Source organism: Heterodontus francisci, unplaced genomic scaffold, assembly GCF_036365525.1.
Source record: "Heterodontus francisci isolate sHetFra1 unplaced genomic scaffold, sHetFra1.hap1 HAP1_SCAFFOLD_43, whole genome shotgun sequence".
In the NCBI taxonomy this organism is placed as follows: Eukaryota; Metazoa; Chordata; class Chondrichthyes; order Heterodontiformes; family Heterodontidae; genus Heterodontus; species Heterodontus francisci.
In genome coordinates, this window is record NW_027141852.1 from 13,666,731 (window position 1) to 13,682,272 (window position 15,542).

Here is a 15,542-nt window from a genome sequence, read left to right on the forward strand (position 1 = left end):
GACAGGGAGCGTGGAAGGTCTGGTAGGCTAAACTGCATTTACTTTAATGCAAGAAGCCTTACAGGTAAGGCAAATGAACTCAGAGCATGGATCGGTACATGGGATTGTGATATTGTAGCTATTACGGAAACGTGGTTGAGGGATGGGCAGGACTGGCAGCTCAATGTTCCGGGGTACCAAAGCTTTCGACGTGCCAGAGGTGGAGGTAAGAGAGGAGGGAGAGTTGCACTATTGATTAGGGAGGACATCACAGCAGTACTTAGAGAGGATATCCGGGGGGGAATGTCTAGCGAGGACCTGTGGGTAGAAGTTAGAAATAAGAAAAGGGTGATCACTTTGATGGGATTCTACTATAGGCCCCCCAATAGTCAGAGGGAAGTGGAGGAGCATATATGTAGGGAAATCACAGATAGGTGTAGGAATTATAGGGTTGTAATAGTAGGTGATTTTAACTTCCCTAACATTGACTGGGACTGCCTTAGTGCTCAGGGATCAGATGGGGAAGAATTTGTTAAATGTGTCCAGGATAGTTTTCTGAAGCAGTATATGGATGGTCCTACTAGAGAAGGGGCTACACTCGACCTCCCCTTAGGAAATGAGGATGGGCAGGTGGTTGATGTGCCAGTGGGGGAGCACTTTGGGACCAGTGACCATAACTCTATTAGCTTCAAGATAGTTCTGGAAAAGGATAGGACTGGTCCTCAGGTTGAAGTCCTAAATTGGGGGAAGGCTAATTTCGATGGCATCAGACAGGAACTCTCAAAAGTTGAATGGGAGAGGCTGTTTGCAGGTAAGTGGGAGGCTTTTAAAAATGAGATAGGAAGAGTTCAGGGCAGGCATGCTCCTGTTAGATGGAAGGGCAAGCTGACAAGTTTAGGGAACCTTGGTTGACGAGGGATATTGAGGTCTGGTCAGGACAAAGAAGGAGGCATATGTCAGGTATAGGCAGCTGGGATCGGGCGACTCACTCGAGGAGTATAGGGAGACTACACTTAAGAAGGAAATTAGGTGGGCGAAAAGGGGCCATGGGATTTCCCTGGCACATAAGATAAAGGAGAATCCTAAAAGATTCTATAAGTATATTAAGAGTAAAAGGGTAGCTAGGGAGAGAGTAGGTCCCCTTAAGGATCAGTGTGGCAATCTATGTGTGGAGCCACGGGAAATGGGCGAGGTCTTAAATGAATATTTCTTATCCGTATTTACCGTGGAGGAGGTCATGGAAGCTAGTGAGTTCAAGGGAAGGAACACTGATATCCTGGAGCATATCAACATTACAAAGGATGAGGTGTTGGAGGTTTTGAAGTGCATTAAGGTGGATAAATCCCCAGGGCCTGACCAGGTGTATCCTAGGATGCTATGGGAAGAAAGGGAGGAGATTGCTGGGGCCCTGGCAGAGATTTTTGTGTCATCGTTAGCTACGGGTGAGGTACCGGAAGACTGGAGGATAGCTAATGTTGTGCCTTTATTAAGAAGGGCAGAAGGGATAAGCTAGGAAACGACAGGCCGGTGAGTCTTACATCAGTGGTGGGAAGGTTATTGGAAGGGATTCTGAGAGGCAGAATTTATATGCTTCTGGAAAGGCATGGTCTGATTTGCGATAGTCAGCATGGCTTTGTGCGTGGGAAATCATGTCTCACGAATTTGATTGAGTTTTTCAAGGAAGTGACCAAGAGGATTGACGAGGGCAGGGCGATGGATGTTGTCCACATGGACTTTAGCAAGGCCTTTGACAAGGTCCCACTTGGTAGGCTGGTCTAGAAGGTTCGAACAAATGGGATCCAGGATGAGCTCGCAAATTGGATGCAAAATTGGCTTGGTGATAGGAGGCAGAGGGTGGTAGTGGAGGGTTGTTTTTCAGATTGGAGGCCGGTGACCAGTGGTGTGCCGCAGGGATCGGTGCTGGACCCCCTGTTGTTTTTCATATATATGAATGACTTGGATGTGAATGTAAGGGGCATGATTAGTAAGTTTGCAGAAGACACCAAAATTGGTGGTATAGTGGACAGTGAAGAAGGTTGTCTAAGGTTACAACAGGATATAGATCAACTGGGAAAGTGGACAAGGGCTTGGCAAATGGAATTTAATGCAGACAAGTGTGAAGTGATGCATTTTGTGAAGTTAAGCCAGGGCAGGACATATACAGTGAATGGCAGGGCTCTGGGGAGTGTTGTTGAGCAGAGAGACCTTGGTGTGCAAGTACATAGTTCCCTGAAAGTGGCAACACAGGTAGACAGGGTGGTGAAGAGGGCGTATGGCATGCTTGCCTTCATCAGCCGAGGCATTGAGTACAAGTGTTAGGACGTCATGTTACAGTTATACATAACGTTGGTAAGGCCATATTTGGAGTACTGTGTGCAGTTCTGTTTGCCGCATTACAGGAAAGATGTGATTTAGCTAGAAAGGGTGCAGAAAAGATTCACAAGGATGTTGCCTGGTTTGGAGGGCATGAGTTATCAAGAGAGATTGGACAGGCTGGGTCTGTTTTCCCTGGAGCGAAGGAGGCTGAGAGGAGACATGATAGAGGTATATAAAATTATGAAAGGCATAGATAGCATAGATAGCCAGAGTCTGTTTGCCATGGGAGGGGTGACTAAAATTAGAGGGCATAGATTTAAGGTGAGAGGGAGGAGGTTTAAAGGGGATCAAAGGGGTAAATTTTTCACATAAAGAATCGTGGGTATCTGGAATGAGCTGCCTGAGGAGGTGGTGGAGGCAGGAACAGTAGTGACAATTAAGAGGCATCTGGACAGGTACTTGAATGAGCAAGGCAGAGAGGGATATGGAATTAATGCAGGCAGGTGGGATTAGTATAGATAGGCATTATGGTCGACATGGATGCGGTGGGCCGAAGGACCTGTTTCTATGCTGGACGACTCTATGACGATTTGAGAATCTGAAGATCCGTTTGGGGAAAGCGAATCAGAGCAGAATGAAGGGTGAACTGTCCGACTGACCAGAAGAGATGAAGACACAGCTCAGTCAGCACGTTCCCCTGGTTTATGATGCTGGAATATTTCTCACACAGAAATTATTCAACCCAATGACAAACATTCTTACAGCTGATAATTTATGCGACTGATTTAAGGACTGTCTCTCATGTGGTCACCGAGTGACGGTGAAAAGATATTAAACTTTGTTCCATTCAGTCCAGCTGCGATGAACTTTGAATGTTTCCGCCTTTTATAAACATTATTTGAAGGGTCTCGGTAACAGTATTCAGTGTTGATGAGAGTGGGGTCTGGGTGAGCAGCTGCTGTGTGTGATAGGGTCAGGACTGGATGCAGGAAGTTCTCTGACAGTCTCTCTCTCTCTCTCTCTGATGGGTTTGAGTTGATTTACAACTGGCAGCTGTTGGTGTTTCGATAAATGAAGGAAGTTCTCTAACCATTTTTTGGACAGACAGTGTAGCATAAGAATGTAAAGGGTTAATGCTGAAGACAGTGGGATCAACCTCTCCCACTGTCAGAGTGATGATGTAACAGTCACATGAGATGAGGTTTGGGAGAAGAGAGAGCAGCACCAAGGGTGCCAGCTTAGGAGTCTTGATGAGTGTGTATATAGCATTGTGTAAATTAGAAAAGAGTTCTTAGTTCTTTCAGCAGGAAATGTGTCCCGAAAATATCGAGAAACTCACAATTTTATTATTCAGGAGTCGGAACACAGATATTAATTCCAAGTGACAGTTCTGGGTTTATTTCACAAAAAAAGTAGTGAATAATATTGCTCACTGATTGAAATCCCCCAGTGAGGAGACAGTTAAACAGGTGATCTGTTGGGGCATCCTTCAATCCAAGGTTTCGGCAGCATTTAATCTCCCTTTTTGGTGAAATTCTCTGTTATTTGCAACCTTTTTATCCAGCCTTGATGGGCAAGTGAAAAAACTGAAAAAAGTAAACAGTTCCATCCTTTCTTTTCTTCCTTCTTCCCTTCTTTCCATCAGTTTCTCTTTTCTGTCCCAGATCAATATAATGATGAGAATCCCAATTTAATCAGTTGTTTCTGGTGTTTTATCCATTCCAATTAAAATTCAACATTCCAGTCAAATCTATTTGTTTTTCCACAGTGTCTCTCCATGTGTTTTATTCTGTTGTATTCTCTCACAGTCTGTTTGATGATCAATGTTACATCTCACTCTCTGTTCTGGTGAAGATCAGAAGCAGTAATATCTGTTTACGCCACCTGACAAGTCGGCTGAGGCTGTGTCTCTCTGATCATGTGGAGTTAAAGCAATTCTTCCAGTCAGTTCAGTTGTCATTTCATGAGAAATTAGAAGTCATCATGACTTCGTCAGTGACCTAATGGTTCAGGTGTCTGAGTGATGTTGATCATGGTGTGATCAAATGTTTGTATGTTCCAGTCTTTCCGTGGTGGGTTTTCACACTGAGTAGAAACGTGTTGGACATGGTCTGGAATGTTTCACACCGCTCCATTCCCAACAGGCCATGACCTGATGTGATGGAAATTTCATTTACTTACAGAAGCTACATTTCCATCATTGCACATCTGGATGCACAGTCAGGATCTGAGCTGAAGGTGACCATCACACCAAAACAGTTGACAAGGTGGCGGAGAGGTTAACATGATGGATTGTTAATCTATTGTGCTTTGCGCGTGTGGGTTCAAATCCCATCCTTGTTAGTTTATGAACTGTCTCGTGCATTGTTGTTTCCAGGGGGGGGGGGGGGTGGAAATTCTGTGTTAAGTCAGCCTGGAAACCTGTTCTTGTCAATATCTTGGCGGCGCAGTGGTTAGCACTGCAGCCTCACAACTCCAGCGACCTGGGTTCAATTCCGGGGACTGCCTGTGTGGAGTTTGCAAGTTCTCCCTGTGTCTGCGTGTGTTTTCTCTGGGGGCTGTGGTTTCCTCCCACATGCCAATGACTTGCAGGTTGATAGGTTAATTGACCATTATAAATTGCCCCTAGTATAGGTAGGTGGCAGAGAAATATAGGAATAGGTGGGGATGTGGTAGGAATATGGGATTGGTGTCGGATTAGTCTAAATGGGTGGTTGATGGTCGGCACAGACTCGGTGGGCCGAAGGGCCTGTTTCAGTGCTGCATCTCTGAACTAAATATCTAGAAGGTGATTCCAGAATTGTTTATACTTAATTAAAATTGAGACAGACAATTGGAATTCTTCACCAAATTGGACTGGAATGAAGATCAAATTGGGATCACGAAAAGGAGGAAGATTTTTCCCTCCCTCCCTTCCTTCCATCTTTACTTTCTCTGGATTTACACCAAATGAAAGACTAACGGGAAAAGCAAACGGCGAGGGATCGGGAGCAGAACATTATCCTTTGGCAAGAAATTTATTTTCAAATCTTCTTGATAAAGTGAGTGAGCAATGCTTTGACAGATGGAGTTTAAAATGAGGGGGTCATCTAGGACCTACGAAAGATAGATCAGAGTGTTTTTTATAAGGGGTGAGATGTTAGAAACTGGAGAAGCAGAGACCCGAGTGCTGAATCACTAAAAGCTAGTGGATTGGTAGAAAATAATGTGAAAGGCTAATGGAATCTGAAGATTGGAACTTATGTTGTAGTTATATAAAGCTCTGTGCTCCTGAAGTAAATGTCCAAGCCTGAATTGTGGGGAATCTTTGGAGAGTGATTTGGTTTTTATTCATTCTTGGGCGCGAGTATCGCTGATAAGTCTAGCATTTATTACCCATCCCTAATTGCCCTTGAGAATGTAGTGGTGAGCTGCCTTCTGGAACCACTGCAGTCCATATGGTGTAGGAACACCCACCGTGCTATTGGGGAGGGAGTTCCAGGATTGTGACCCAACAATAGCGAAGAAATGGCGATATAGTTCCATGTCCGGATGGTGAGTGACTTGGAGGGGAAACTGCAGATAGTGAGTTCCCATGCATCTGCTGCCCTTGTCCTTCGAGGTGGTAGCGGTCACGGGCTTGGAAGGTGCTGTTGAAGGATACTTGGCAAGTTACTGCAGTTCATATGGAGATGGTACACACTGCAGCCACTGTGTACTGGTGGTGGAGGAAGTGAATGTTTAAGGTGGTGGGTTAGGTTCTGATCAAGTGGGATGCTTTGTGCTGGATGGTGTTGAGCTTCTTGAGTGTTGTTGAGTGAGGTGTATTCCATCACACTCCTGACTTGTGCCTTGTAGATAGTGGACAGGTTTTGGTGTATCAGGAGGTGAGATACTTGCTGCAGAATTCCCAATCTCTGACCTACGCTGATGGCCGCAGCATAGATGTGACTGGTCTAGTTTAGTTTCTGGTCAATGGTAACCCCCAAGATGTTTATGGTGAGGGATTCAGCGATGGTAATGCTGCTGAATATCAAAAGGTGGATGGTTTGATTTTCTCTCATTGGAGATGTTCACTGCTTAGCACTTGTGTGGCCAGAAGGTTGCTTGTCACTTATCAGCTGAAGCCTGAACGTTGTATCGGTCTTGCTGCTTGTGGGCACAGACTGCTTCAGTATCTGAGGAATTGTGAATCAGCAGGGAACATTCCCGCTTCTGACTCTTCTGAGTCAACAATGAAACAGCTGAGGACGTCTGGACCTAGGACACTACCCTGAGAAACTCCTGAGGCAATGTCCTGGGCTGAGATGATTGGCCTCGACTAACCACAACCATCTTGCTTTGTGCGAGGTGCGACTCCACCAAGTGGAGACTTTTCCCCCGATTCCAATTGACTTCAATTTTGCTAGGGATCCTTGATGCCACACTCACTCAAGGGCAATCACTCTCACCTCTCCTCTGGAATTCCACTCATTCGTCTTTGTTTGAACCAATCTGCAATGAGGTTATAAGAACAGAAGAACAGAAGAAATAGTAGCAGGAGTAGGCCATTTTGCCCCTCGAGCCTGCTCCGCCATTCAATAGGATCATGGCTGACCTGATCATGGCCTCACTCCCACTTTCTTCCTGCTCCCCATAACCCTTGACTTCCTGGTAGATAAAAGTCTGTCGAACTCAGTCTTGAAGACATTCAATGATCCAGCCTCCATTATTCTCTGCGCTAGAGAATTCCAAAGATTAATGAATCTCTGAGAGAAGAAATTCCGCCTCATTTCCTTCTTAAATGGAAAACCCCTAATTCTGAAACCGTGTCCCTGAGTTCTAGATTCCACCATGAGGGGAAACATCCTCTCAGCATCTACCCAGTCAGGCCCCCTCAGAATCTTATATGTTTCAATACGATCACCTATCATTTTTTCTCAGTTCCAATGAGTACAGGTCCAGCCTGCTCAACTCTCCTCATAAGACAACCCCTTCATCACAGGAATCAATCCAGTGAACCTTCTCTGAACTGCCTCCACTGCAAGGATATCCCTCCTTAAATAAGGAAACCAAAACTGTACACGGTACTCCAGGTGTGTATTCACCAACACCCCTGTACATTTGCAGCAAGACTTCTCTACTTTTGTCCTCCATTCCCCTTGAAATAAAGGGCAACATTCCATTTGCCTTCCTAATTATTTGCTCAACCTGCATGCCAACTTTTAGTGATTCATGTACAAGGACACCCAGATCCTTCTGCACCGGAGCATTCTGTAGTCTCTTGCAATTTAAGTAATATTTTGCTTTTCTATTCTTCCTCCCAAAGAGGATAACCTCACATTTTCCCATATTATAGTCTACCTGCTAGTATTTGCTTGGAGCCGAGAGACCCTGGCAGAACCTAAACTGAGCATCGATGAGCAGATTATTGCCAAGTGTGTGGTGCTTGATCGCACTGTTGATGACATCTTCCATCACTTTGCTGATGATTGATAGTAGACTGATGGGGTGGTAATTGGTCAGATTGCATTTGTCCTGATTTTTTTTATGGAGAGGGCACACTTGGGCAATTTTCCACATTGTCGAGTAGATGCCTGTGTTGTAGCTCTACTGGAACAGCTTGGCTGAGAGTGCAGATAGTTCTGGAGCACAAGTCTTCAGTACTAGAGCCGGAATGTTGTTAGGGCCCATAGTCTTTGCTGTATCGAGTGCCTTCATCTGTTTCTTACCATCATGTGGAATGAATCGAATTGGCTGAAGACTGGAAACTGTGATGCTGGGGACCTCAGGAGGCCGAGATGAATCATCCACTGAGCAATTTCTGACAGAAGATTGTTAGAAATGCTTCAGCTTTGGCTCCAACATCATTGAGGATGGGATAAAAGCAAAATACTGCGGATGCTGGAAATCTGAAACAAAAACAAGAAATGCTGGATTCACTCAGCAGGTCTGGCAGCATCTGTGGAAAGAGAAGCAGAGTTAACGTTTCGGGTCAGTGACCCTTCTTCGGAACTGACAAATATTAGAAAAGTCACAGATTATAAACAAGTGAGGTGGGGGTTGGGCAAGAGATAACAAAGGAGAAGGTGCAGATTGGACCAGGCCACATAGCTGACCAAAAGGTCACGGAGCAAAGGCAAACAATATGTTGATGGTGTGTTGAAAGACAAAGCATTAGTACAGATTAGGTGTGAATATACTGAATAATGAACATCAGCAAGTGCAAACCTGAAGAAAAACAACCTGAAAAAAACAGTGGGTAAGCAAACTGAACAAACTAAGATGAAATGAAATAAATGCAAAAAAAGATTGTAAAAAATGTAAAAAGGAATGCAAAAAAAAAGGAAGAAAAAATAACTAAAAATGAAAGTCATGCTCTGAAATTATTGAACTCAATGTTCAGTCTGGCAGGCTGTAGTGTGCCTAATCGGTAGATGAGATGCTGTTCCTCGAGCTTGCGTTGATGTTCCCTGGAACACTGCAGCAATCCCAGGACAGAGATGTGAGCATGAGAGCAGGGGGGAGTGTTGAAATGGCAAGCAACCGGAAGCTCAGGGTCCTGCTTGCGGACTGAGCGGAGATGTTCCGCAAAGCGGTCACCCAGTCTGCGCTTGGTCTCCCCAATGTAGAGGAGACCACACTGTGAGCAGCGAATACAGTATACTACATTGAAAGAAGTACAAGTAAATCGCTGCTTCACCTGAAAGGAGTGTTTGGGGCCTGGGATAGTGAGGAGAGAGGAGGTAAATGGGCAGGTATTACACCTCCTGCGATTGCAAGGGAAGGTGCCCTGGGACGGGGACGAGGTGGTGGGGGTAATGGAGGAGTGGACCAGGGTGTCGCGGAGGGAACGATCCCTTCGGAATTCTGACAGGGGAAGGGAGGGGAAGATGCGACTGGTCGTGGCATCACGCTGGAGGTGGCGAAAATGGCGGAGGATGATCCTTTGGATATGGAGGCTGGTGGGATGAAAAGTGAGGACAAGGGGAACCCTGTCACGGTTCTGGGACCGAGGGGAAGGGGTGAGGGTAGAGGTGCGGGGAATGGGTCGGACACGGTTGAGGGCCCTGTCAACCGCAGTGGGGGGAAATCCTCGGTTGAGGAAAAAGGAGGTCATATCAGAAGCACCGTCATGGAAGATAGCATCATCAGAGCAGATGCGTCAGAGACGGAGAAACTGGGAGAATGGAATGGAGTCCTTACAGGAGGTAGGGTGTGAAGAAGTGTAGTCGAGGTAGCTGTGGGAGTCAGTGGGCTTATAATGGATATTGGTAGACAACCTATCCTCAGAGATGGAGACAGAGAAGTCGAGGAAGGGAAGGGAAGTGTCAGAGATGGACCATGTAAAGGTGAGAGAAGGGTGGAAATTGGAAGCAAAGTTGATAAAGTTTTCTAGTTCGGGGCGGGAGCAGGAAACGGCACCGATACAGTCATCAATGTACCGGAAAAAGAGTTGGGGGAGGGGGCCTGAGTAGGACTGAACAAAGAATGCTCGACATATCCCACAAAAAGACAGGCATAACTAGGACCCATGCGGGTACCCATAGCGACACCTTTTACTTGAAGGAAACGCATGGAGTTGAAGGAGAAGTTGTTCAATGTGAGAACAAGTTCAGCCAGGCGGAGGAGGGTGTTGGTGGATGGGGACTGGTTGGGCCTCTGTTCCAGGAAGAAGCGGAGAGCCCTCAAACCATCCTGGTGGGGGATGGAGGTGTAGAGCGATTGGACGTCCATAGCGAAGAGGAGGCGGTTGGGACCAGGAAACTGGAAATTGTCAAAATGACGTCGGGCGTCATTGACGTAGGGTGTTTTTCTTCAGGTTTGCACTTGCTGATGTTCATTATTCAGTATATTCACACCTAATCTGTACTAATGCTTTGTCTTTCAACACACCATTAACATATTGTTTGCCTTTGCTCCGTGACCTTTTGGTCAGCTATGTGGCCTGGTCCAATCTGCACCTTCTCCTTTGTTATCTCTTGCCCAACCCCCACCTCACTTGTTTATAATCTGTGACTTTTCTAATATTTGTCAGTTCCGAAGAAGGGTCACTGACCCGAAACGTTAACTCTGCTTCTCTTTCCACAGATGCTGCCAGACCTGCTGAGTGAATCCAGCATTTCTTGTTTTTGAGTCATTGAGGATGGGGATGTTTTTCGAGCATCCTCATCTCATCTGTCCACCTCCATTCATGACTGGATGTGGTAGGACTAAGGACCTGTGATCTGATCGTGAGGGAGATATCCTTGCATGGAGTGGTGGGATCTATGGAGAATGATCCTGACAAGTGTGTGTAAACCTGGAATGGAAGCTTTCTGTGGAGGTACAGGAGTAGGCCATTCAGACCCAGTATTTTATAAAGGTTTATCATAACTTATTTACTTTTACTCTATGCCTCTATTAATAAAGCCAAGTGTCCTGTTTGCTCTTTGAAGCCTTTTCAAACCTTCTAAGATTGGTGTACATTGTCACTTTGTTCTTGCACCCACTTTAGAATTGTACCATTTCATTTATATGGCCTCTCCTTATTCTTCCTCCCAAATTGTATCTCTTCACAATTCTCTGTGTAAATTTTATCGGCCATGTGAAAGCCCATTTTCCAGTTTTTTTTTAAGCTCCCCTGAAGTGTGTTACTGTCACTGGCACAGGATGAAATTCCCGAGCATTCTTTGATGCTATCTCCATCGAAAGAGCAATCTGACACGCTAACTCAAATGTAGGATTTTGTGTGTTTAGTGTCTTTTCTCATTCACCAATATAAGCACAAATCTGTCTCATAATGTACCGTCTAAGAATGTGCCAAAGCTGCAATGCAGTGATAAATTCTTCAGTGCCACAATGTACTCACCAACTGTTTCACAACTTTTCTGCTTTCTGGTTCCAAATTTCTAGCTTGCCGTGATCTCTAGTGGCTTAGGGTTGAAATGTTCCTCTAACTTGGTGATGATTGTTTTGAATGGCACATCTTTTGCCTTGATAGGAGCAGGAAGCTTTGTTAGCTGGTCATACACTTCCAGGCTAATTTCCATTAGCAAAATTGCTTTCTTGCCCTCAAGAATTGCTTTATTCTGAGTCTTGACCTCTATATTTTCATCTTCACATTCCAATATGTTATTAGCTCTGAAAAACATTTCAATTCTTTCAATATATGAACTGAATGGTTCTCGAGCCCTCTCATATGTTCCGAGCCATGTATCCCTTGGGTGTAGCCATATTTTCCCAAAATATCACTTTGAATCGGATGCACACTAAGACCCTGCGGCATCTCATTCAACTGAGGAGACAGTCTGTGGCCCAGGCTTCACACAATCCACCCAAAACCTCCACCATCCGAGCAGGTAGCTCACCAGGAGCTGGCTGATCTTGTTCGCTGCAGTCCCTGCTGCTGTTTGCTGCCAATATTTTCGGACTTTTATCTCATCCTCATCACCATTTTCTCTGATATATTCAGGGGGCATCAGCAGAGAAAATGTACACCAAGTGTGGAAAGTGCAAGGACGTGTTTATTTACATCATTACCTCATGAACATAATATACAAATACATTACATGTGTGAATCACATCTTGATCACTATTACCTTTATACCAGATGTGTCTGAATAAATGGAACCCCGTCACAATAAACACTGTCACCTTTCAATGTTTAGCGGAGAGGTTTGACGGCCTGGTGTGTGTGATTCCCACATTAATGTGTTTGCACAAAGTTTGGAGAAAGATGGAGATATGAATAATTTGTTGGGAAATCTTTAAGCATATCTCCATGTCTCTCACGCACAAAGAACTGCAAACACATGGATTCAGAAAGAACCTGAGTGCAAAATCAACAGAAAAAAACACAGCCAGAGAGACTTGCAATAACCTGTAGCTCAGGGAAAGTACATGATGTTATGGAAGGGACTTTGAATTTTTTTTTTGTGAATTTTATTTTGTTGAGGAAATTATAATCAAACTGAATAAATGTAAGACCAGTTCTTTTTCAAGAGGGCACTGAAAGTATTAATTTGACAACTATGTTGACAAGTTGTCATGACTCAAGTTAAATGTAGAACAGAAGCCCTGGTAACGGGGAAATGTGGACAGAGAAGTCAGTCGTGCCTCTTGATTGGACAAGCCCGGCAGCAGCAGCGCGCACCAAAGAGGGCAGAAAAATCACAAGCTTTTGTTTGTAGCAGTCATTGTGTTTTACCTTCTGGAGTGAGCAGCTGATAAAGTTAGCCAGAAGAAGTGTCAAGGAATGAGAGAAGACTGCAACCCACCTTGTTTTGCAGCAAATCTTGAAAAGACTCTGAGAAGTTCACTGTGTCAATTCGTCTCATATTCTGCCTTTGAAGAAAGCCTGCTAAAATTAATTCTCAACCCCGCCTCTAAATAAACTCTTCTAAAAGAACCTAGTGACCTGTGTACATGTACTCGGAAATTAGACTGCATGTCAATTTTGGAACAACATATCTCATCTGCTGTTTTCTTCAGAAATGAGCAAGTAATCAGTCCAAGTGTTTTTTTTTGTCTTTAACAGAGCCCTGAATTGTATAGAAAAATCCCTTTTTTTTCAGTATGTGTGTGTGCGTGTGTTCAGCTGAGGTAAGAAAGGGACTTTAAATGTTGGTTAAGGTAAAAAGGGAACTTTTAAAATTTCCACCTGTGTGTTTATGCTTTACTTCATGATTAGTTAAAACTTGTTCTATAAGAAACTGATAATTTTGTTGTTCATTAAGTGTCTTCTATTCTGGGAAAAATAGAGCATATGATTGACTGTATCAGTAAGTGGGAAAAGTTAAAATTTTTGTTGTGACCTGTGGAGAAGTGGGATGAGAATAAATAGTAACCACCTCAGATTTCAATTGCAGCAGCACTTGTGATCTGGCTCTGCAACTTAGTTGGTTAAAGCACCTGTCTTGTAAACAGGAGATCCTGGGTTCGATCCCCAGCGGAGCCTTAATTCATATTTGCAATCTGCTTGAGAAGTTTCCGTGTCAACATTTATGTCTGTGTCTTGTGAACTTCAACTGAGAATTCAAATTGCGTGATGAATTTCATTCACAGGAGAAAATAGCCTTTGTGAAGGATGTGAGTTTGGAATGGCTCTTTCTCCTCGGACAGAAATTCAGTGCTGATATTTCAAAGGCAACTTCTTTGATACAAATTTGTTCAAAGTTGCATTCAACCTGGAAAAAACGCTCGACCTTAATCTCACTGAAGGAAAGTGTGACCGTGTTGTATGTTTCAAAGTGTGCGTGTCATTATGTGTTGCTTGTAACTGGGACACGACACAAGTGGGAGGGTTGATCTGAGGTTTGGAATATTTCTCAGTCAGGAACAAGAAAAATCAAAGGAACCAAATAAGAAAACCATTGTCTCATGTGGTTACCGAGAAACGGTGAGGAGATATTACACTTTGTTCTATTCAAAACAGCTGTGAACTTTGACCTTTCCTGCCTTTTCTCAACAGTATTTGAAGTGTCTCGGTAACAATGTTCAGTGTTGATGAGAGTGGGGTCTGGGTGAGCATCTGCTGAGTGTGACAGGGTCAGGACTGGATGCAGGAAGTTCTCTGACAGTCTCTCTCTCTCGCTGATGGGTTTGAGTTGATTTTCAACTGGGAGCAGCTGGTTTTTCGATAAATGAAGGAAGTTCCCTCTCCATTTTTTTCTGACAGACAGTGTAGTATAAGGATGTAAAGGGTTAATGCTGAAGACAGTGGGATCAATCACTCCCACTGTCAGAGTGATGATGCAACAGTCAAATGAGATGAGGTTTGGGAGAAGAGAGAGCAGCACCAAGGATGCCAACTTCGGAGGCTTGATGAGTGTGTATATAGTATTGTGTAAATTAGAAAAGAGTTCTTAGTTCTTTCAGCAGGAAATGTGTCCAGAAAATATTGATAAAGTCACAATTTTATAATTCAGGAGTCGGAACACAGATATTAACTCCAAGTGACAGTTCTGGGTTCATTTAACAAAAGTAGAGAATAATATTACTCACTGCTTGAAATCCCCCAGTGATGAGACAGTTAAACAGATGATCTGTTGGGGCATCCTTCGATCCAAGGTTTCGACAGCACTTAATCTCCCCTTCTGGTGAAATTCTCTGTAATTTGCAACTTTTTTTATCCAGCTTTGATGGGTGAGTGAAAAAACTGAAAAAAGTGAACAGTTCCATCCTTTCTTTTCTTTCTTCTTCCCTTCTTACCATCAGTTTCTCTTTTCTGTCCCAGATCAATGAGAATCCCAATTTAATATGCTGTTTTATCCATTCCAATCAGAATTCAACATTCCAATCAAATCTATTTGTTATTCCACAGTGTCTCTCCATGTGTTTTATTCTGTTGTATTCTCTCACAGTCTGATTGATGATCAATGTTCCATCTCACTCTCTGTTCTGGTGAAGATCAGAAGCAGTAATATCTGTTTGTACCACCCACCAAGTCGGCCTGAGGCTGTGCCTCGCTGATCATGTGGAGTTAGGAACATAGGAACATAGGAGCAGGAGTCGGCCATTCAGCCCATCGAGCCTGCCCACCATTCAATATGATCATGGCTGATCGTCCACTTCAATGCCCTTTTCCCCACACTTTCCTCATATTCCCTTATGTCATTTGCATTTAGAAATCTGTCAATCTCTGCTTTAAACATACTCAATGACTGAGCTTCCACAGCCCTCTGGGTTAGAGCATTCCAAAGATTCACAAACCTCTGAGTAAAGAAATTTCTCCTCATCTCTGTCCTAAGCGGCTATTCCCTTATTTTGAAATTCCTTCCCTTGGTTCTCCACTCCCCAACCAGGGATCTTAGCTGCATCTACCCTGACTGTCGTTTAAGTATTTTGTAGGTTTCAATGAGATCACCTCCCATTCTTGGAAACTCTAGAGAATACAGCCCCAGTTTCTCCAACCTTTCTTCATACAACAGTCCCACCATCCCTGGAAGAAGTCTGATGAACCTTCGTTGAACTCCCTCCATGGCAATAATATCCTTCCCAAGGTAAGGAGACCAAAACTGTATTCCAAGTGTGGTCTAACCAAGTTTCTGTACAATTGAAGCAAGAATTCATGACTCCCGTACTCAAATCCTCTTGCGATAAAGGCTAACATACTATTAGCTTTCCTAATTGCTTGCTGCACCTGCATGTTAGCTTTCAGTGACTTATTGACATGGACACCCAGACCACCCTTATATTCTATACCTCAGCTAATAAAGGAAAGGATTCCATATACCTGCTGAACCACCTTATTGACCTGTCCTGCTACCTTCAGGGATCTGTGGACATTCACTCCAACGTCTCTCACT

The 15,542-nt window shown here is 44.1% G+C and overlaps 2 non-coding genes across 2 annotated transcripts; both read left to right on the top strand.

The window, feature by feature from the left end:
• The first annotated feature begins 4,556 nt into the window (after positions 1-4,556).
• Positions 4,557-4,638, top strand: trnan-guu (transfer RNA asparagine (anticodon GUU)). The gene has a single exon. It is a non-coding gene; the product is annotated as a tRNA-Asn (tRNA).
• An 8,480-nt stretch (positions 4,639-13,118) lies between these two features.
• Positions 13,119-13,192, top strand: trnat-ugu (transfer RNA threonine (anticodon UGU)). The gene has a single exon. It is a non-coding gene; the product is annotated as a tRNA-Thr (tRNA).
• Positions 13,193-15,542: the final 2,350 nt, after the last annotated feature.